The following is a 6,000-nucleotide window of genomic DNA, read 5'->3' as shown; positions in this document are numbered from 1 at the left end:
ACCAGGTGGCGTTTGATCAAGGTTCATTCTAAAGTGAAATAATTTTCCAGGTTCCCCATAGGTGAATTAGCAAAAGGCAGCATTACATAAAAAGAAGTAAACATATTCTTTTTCGCAAGAGATCCTATTGCTGGCACTGTATATGAAAAAAATATGAGAATAACTCTTTGGACTATTTTGGAACTTCTGTTCTTAGTCTCACAATTTGTTTAATGAATGTAATCCATTTTGATATGTATTAAAATAGAATCTGGTTTACTAAATTTAATGGTAACTTAGAGCTTAATCTAATTTTCTTTTATTACTTGAAAGTATTTAGTTAAATACTTTGAAACTTGAGATTTATGACAGATATGTCAGGTAGCCACTAATTCTGGCTACAAAAGACAGTAAGGACACCTATTTTATTGCCTCTGAAGAAACTGAACAGCATACACCTATGTTCTATAGACATAGTTTGATTAAATCAAAGAAAGTATGTTGTCATTTAATGTTTGGTTTATCAAGTGAACATTTATAGGGAGTGTTATTTTCGCTCTGTCAGTCTTGGTAATTTCTGCTGTTTATAAGTCTAGGAAGTGTTCTAAGCACTTAGCGACTCTATAGCACTTTGTGTCAACTGTAATTACAAGAGCATGTACAGCCATTCTCATAATTGAAATTTGTTCAGAATGTTTGTAGTCTAAATTGGTCAAAGGAAAAATTATCCTATAATGTTAACAAAGAGTAAATGAATATGAAATGAGAAGGGTAAATTCTGATTTATGAAGGAACTGATTTTTCAGTTTTCAGGTACGTGAGTCACTTTTCTTGTCATTCACTCAATGATCATGAATTTCCACATAGCTTAATAAATCAATGTTGAATGAATAAATAATGAACGAACGGGCATTTCTTATGTAGAAGGCATATAGCTAGGTGCTGTGGGAAATAGGGAACAATAGCTTACATAACTTCTGATTGCTGAGAAATTGGTGATATGGGTAGAAGACCAGAAGTATACATTAAAAATTGGAATAACATCACAGTTAAGTAACAGTGAAAGCCTCACAAGGAAGATGTAATTGAAATCCAGCTGAATGCTACAAAGGATGAGTGCCATAAATTTAATGAAGAGGGGGTTTCCCTGGGTGGCTGTGGTCAGGGAAGGAGACACGTCAGGCTGCGGTGTGAGAGAATTGGTGAAGAAAACAGAAGATGAAAAAATAAATAAATAAATGAACCAAAGTAATGGGGACAGGGCTACACAGCCCAGCAGCGCATGTGAGGTGTCAGGGAGCAGGGAGGTGAGGAGGGACACAGCCCATGTTTGTGGGCACTCACCTCCCTGGTGGAAGACCTGATCCACCTATAAATGGGGAGCATTTCCTCCAGGAAATGTCAACTTGAAAGTAGGAGGGAGAAATGAGGAAGAAAAGTATGAGGAAGAATTTTTACTGGCAGGTATATGAAATGTTTAATATTAAAATGTACGTGGGAGTGTTATGGAGGGGAGTTGAAAAGATGGAAGTCCAGAAAGGTCGCTCCCAGTTCGAGGCTGTCTAACTTGCTCAGAGAACAAGTCTAGCAGGAATGGAGCATGGTGTAGGCTGTTTCCACCCTTGAATACCACAGTCAAGTGCTGGCTTCTGCCTTCCTATTATTTCCTTTTATATCATCTGACTGCTCATGGGCTCTTCTGCCAAAAGGTGTTTATTGAAAACAATAAAAAGGAACTGGAACAAGCCTGCTATCTTTTTCTTTTTCTTGTCGATAGCTCTTGCATAAGGATTAAGAAAAATGACATCAAAGCTAAAATGAAGTTTGGAAATCATTTGTTAATTACAGAGGTTTGAGTATTTCTGATCTCTGTTGTCAACAGAGATAATAGAGTTGGATATAAGTAACAAGTACCATAAAGGCCACTAATAGGAAATAAATAGTCTAATAGGAGGACTATTTATTTTTCAGATCAGGGACACATTTGATTTCTGAGGGAAAACAACTGATTCATTTGGCAGGAAGTCATAGATGAGTGCAGCCAATTCAAATACTTGTCTGGGCCCTGAAAAACAGTCCTCCACCTTTAACGACGACCTGATTAAAAAAGAGAGCTTCCAGCCTCAGGCAGGTGGGCTGGATTTCTTTCACAGGCATAGAGCAAACCTCTGAAGACATTTCCAGAATGTCTTGTCAGCAAAACAATTTTAAGAACTAAACTAAAGTCAAGGGCAAGTGACCAAGAAATGTTATTAGTATCCAAAAGATAAGGATGGACTTTGGCCTCAGTTTCAAACGACTTGGGAATTCATTTGGGGGCATAAGTGGTATCCTTTGAGGCACTTATGACACCACTTGCCCTCTTCTTCAACAGAAAAGAGTAGAGAAAAATAATGCATCAGGTTTTGGTCTTGAATCTTAGAGTATTGTAGAAAATAGATGCTAATGGATGGAATGAAGATTCAAGATGGATCTAAGACTGTGTTCAGCCAGAGGAGACATGAGTGGAAAGCAGGCCTGTGGATCTGGTCTAGCCCACTCTAACTGCACCCACTACCCACATCACAGTGAGCAAGAACACATTTGATTTTTGAGAGGAAACAACGGATTCCTTTGGCAGGAAGTCCTGGATGAGTGCAGCCCCCCAAATTCTGGCCCTGCTTGCCCCTGCTCTGTGGAATTTGAGTTTCCTGATCCTCACAAATGATTCTGAAAGGTCTCACAAGAGAGTATTGCCAGCGTACTTCCTGTGATTGCTGTAACAAATTGCCAGTCACTTAGTGGCTTAAACATCACGTGCTGGTTGTCTTATAGCTCTGTAGGTGAGAAGTCCAAGGTGGGTGGCAGAGCCATGCTCCATGGGAGCTTCAGGGGACACCTCGCTTTACTGGTTTCTAAAGGCTGCCTGCACTTCTTGGTGAGACCTCTTCTTCTCTTTAAAGCTGGCAGTGTGGTGTCCTCAAATCTCTCTCTCTCTCTCTGACCTCTCCTTCTGTTGTTCCATCTGCTTCTCCGATCCTGACCCTCCTGCCTCCCTCTTATAAGTACCCTTGTGATTGATTGCCTTGGGCTCACCCAGGTAATCCAGAATAATCTTCCCATCTCAAGGTCCTTCATTCAGTCACACCCACAAAGTCCCTTCTGCCACGATAGGTGATGCATTCCCAGGTTCTGGGGTTTAGGACAAGGGCCTCTTGGGGTGGGAGAGGCATCATCACTTCAATCAGCCTTCTACTCTGAGTCACTAGAATATTGACTTCACTTGCTGCCAATTCTTCTTTCTCACAGGTGGCAAGAGCAGCAGCAGGGCCACCTAGAGGCATGGTGTCCCTGAAGAAATGGGGACATTATTACTGCTGTCTTCACCATCAATGTGACCACCACTGCAAAAAGGGTGGGTAATGTCTGCAGGATTCCACATTTTCTTCATCACCCTTGGGACTCAGATGTGAGTCTAGGAGGGGAACTACCAGATAAGGTGAGTGACAGCACTATGCTCTGTTAATGACTACCCCTCCCTGTGAATATTCACCCATAGGTCTTGAACTGGCTTCTCCCTGTCCTCGTGGGGGTGAGCCTATCCCAGGTGGGCCCTCTGTCCAGGCCCAGATATTTTGGAATCCCAGTGCAAACACAGGTGCCATTTAACACGTGCTTTTTTTATGCTACCTTCCCAAGTGTTTACATTCCATGCTGGAAGAACTCTGCTGCTTTCAAGAGACTCAGGGACAGAATCAGTACCAGTCCTAATTTTTCACACTTTCTACCTAGTATAGGGTTGAGCATCTGGATCTGATTGGAGACCATTTGTCCTAATTTAGCACTTCCTATTAATTTTGTAAAGGATTACTATTGAAATGCATAATTTAGCAACTTCAGATTTTACAAGGTATGTCAAGAGCCATACTAAATAGGGCCTGACTGGATTTATTACTGTTGAAAAGGAAATCTTTGATTTTGCTCCTTCTAGCTACTATTGATTCATTTCATACCAGAGTGTGTGAAATTGGAGCTATAGAAAATATTTTTCCCCCTTCCTTGAGCTGGTTGGTATAAATGTTTTCACTTCACGAAATAAACAAGGAAAGACTTTTCATGAATTTCTATGTATTTTTAATGAGTCTTTTTTTTCTCATGATGGAATGCATTAATATTTTACATGTTGTCCTCCCAGGAAATGGAGGAATCTGAAATCGTATACTAGCTTCAGCTCGTCCAACAGGAATCAATATTCATAATGTCTAGGGTAGTGGAATGTAACCCTCAGGAACTCTGGTGATAGAGGTTGACCTGGGCAGAGCAGGTAGAGGTTAGGTGTTGCTGTGGGGGATTTCCTGGTATATCTCCCAGCTACTTCACCTTAGTGATGAGGCCCCCTGTTTCTGCTGACTCAGGAATGTGCATGCATGTCTTCAAGGGATAAGAAAGGAAAGGAAGATGAGGGCTAGGTGCGGTAGGAGACGGGAGGCCATGGAGGTTGTGTAATGGGGATGTTATCGTTCCACAGGCCTTAGAGGGGCAAGATTCATCTTTCCATTCTTCTATTTCCCAGAGACATTTCCTCACTCAGAGAGTTTTCCAAATGGGGTTAGGCCCAGTCATACTTGAATATAATTTCTTACATACTGAAAAATGTATTTTTATATTCATATTTTGGTAGATATATCTAGAGAATACCTATTCATATTAGTTTAGGGGATTGAGCAGCAGCAGTCCAAGAACTGAAACACAGAGCGCTTCTGCCACCTCCTGGGCACTCTAAGGAACTCAAAGGATTTTTCCACAGTTAGAGGGGGAGTTTGATGAATTTCATTTTGAATTTACTTCAACAGTTGAGAATTTAGCCAAGTATTAAACAGATTAATTTTTGCCTTTGTGAAAGCTTGAATGCCTTTGATCATTTGGTCGTTTAAATGAACTCAACGTGGTTGTTTCCGATTTGGCCTTGAAAGTCTTGGCAGGTGGCCGTGATTGGAGTGGGAGTCTTGCTGCCTCCAGCTTGGGTTCCTCAGTTTTGGCAGGGTTTTCCTTCCCACTGATGGAAGATTTACAGACAGAAAAAAAAAAAATCATTATGTCTGAAATTCTGCCAGGACATTTCAGCGTATTTCCAGGCTGCCATCTATCGTGCAACTCCCTGAAGATTTAATATTTTTAAGAACTTGCAATGCACCTGTTCCTCAGAAAAACCACCTCATCACATGATCATGTGCTCTTATTAAAATAATGAATTAAAAATTTTATTTATCAAGATTGAGATTGACAACATGGGTTTCTTCCTCAGCTTCCGGATCTCATATTAAGTACAATCTGCTTCCAAGGTCATTCTCCCGCCCTCCATAATTAGCCCAGAGATTTACCAGGGGCTTCTGGCACCAACTTTACCCAGTAAGCCTAGCGCGACACTATTTGTGGTCATATCCTAAGTGATTCAGCTGCTCTGCTATCTTTAGAGTCTTGTCTCATCCCACACAAAGCCCTTTCAGATCCACTTTGACATTCCGATATTGTACCATGACCCCCCAGGGTCAGAGAGAATAATGTGGCGATTCAGTATCTGTCTTATAGCAGAAAAAGGGCATCCAGTTTTCGGTTAGGGGGCAGGCTGATGACAAGGAGGGAGGAAAGCAACATTCAGCAGATTCTGCCACTTTGCTGGTGAGGAGCGAAATGTCTCGCCCTGAATAACAGCTCCAGCAGCACGTGAATTCTTCCCTGTGTGTCTTAGCTTTGTGGCAGCAGGACCTCAGACTTAAGCTGGTTGGGTTTGGCTACTAGGACAGGCTCTTCTCTGTGGGGTCCCTCCCTTGGTGTACTGTTTTATGGTAAGTCAATTGATGGAGAATTCGTTGAAGCCAACTTAAGTCTCTGAGAAATTCTGCTTAAGTTGTTGAATATTAAACTTTTGGTGGTATGCTTGGAAGCCAACATATATCTTTGACAAGTTTTTCCAAATTTTATCCTCATGTTTTCTTTGACTGGCTTTTGTACCTGGTCCAGTTTAAAAAGCTATTTATGGCC

At 41.3% G+C, this 6,000-nt stretch overlaps 1 protein-coding gene across 7 annotated transcripts in view; it reads left to right on the top strand.

Moving 5' to 3' along the window:
• Window positions 1-5,612: 5,612 nt before the first annotated feature.
• Window positions 5,613-6,000, top strand: part of LOC306649980 (uncharacterized protein) — a 193,119-nt gene continuing 192,731 nt past the window's right edge. For all 7 annotated transcript variants that reach the window (XR_013760760.1, XR_013760761.1, XR_013760762.1 and 4 more), the window contains exon 1: window positions 5,613-5,804. The gene's annotated coding sequence lies outside the window, so the exon portion shown is untranslated. The remainder of the gene's footprint in view (window positions 5,805-6,000) is intronic.

The sequence above is a fragment of the Sciurus vulgaris genome, assembly GCF_902686455.1.
Source record: "Sciurus vulgaris genome assembly, chromosome: 2".
Taxonomy (NCBI): domain Eukaryota; kingdom Metazoa; phylum Chordata; class Mammalia; order Rodentia; family Sciuridae; genus Sciurus; species Sciurus vulgaris.
Note: the sequence above shows the minus strand (reverse complement) of the source record. Positions and strands in the feature narration are given on the sequence as shown.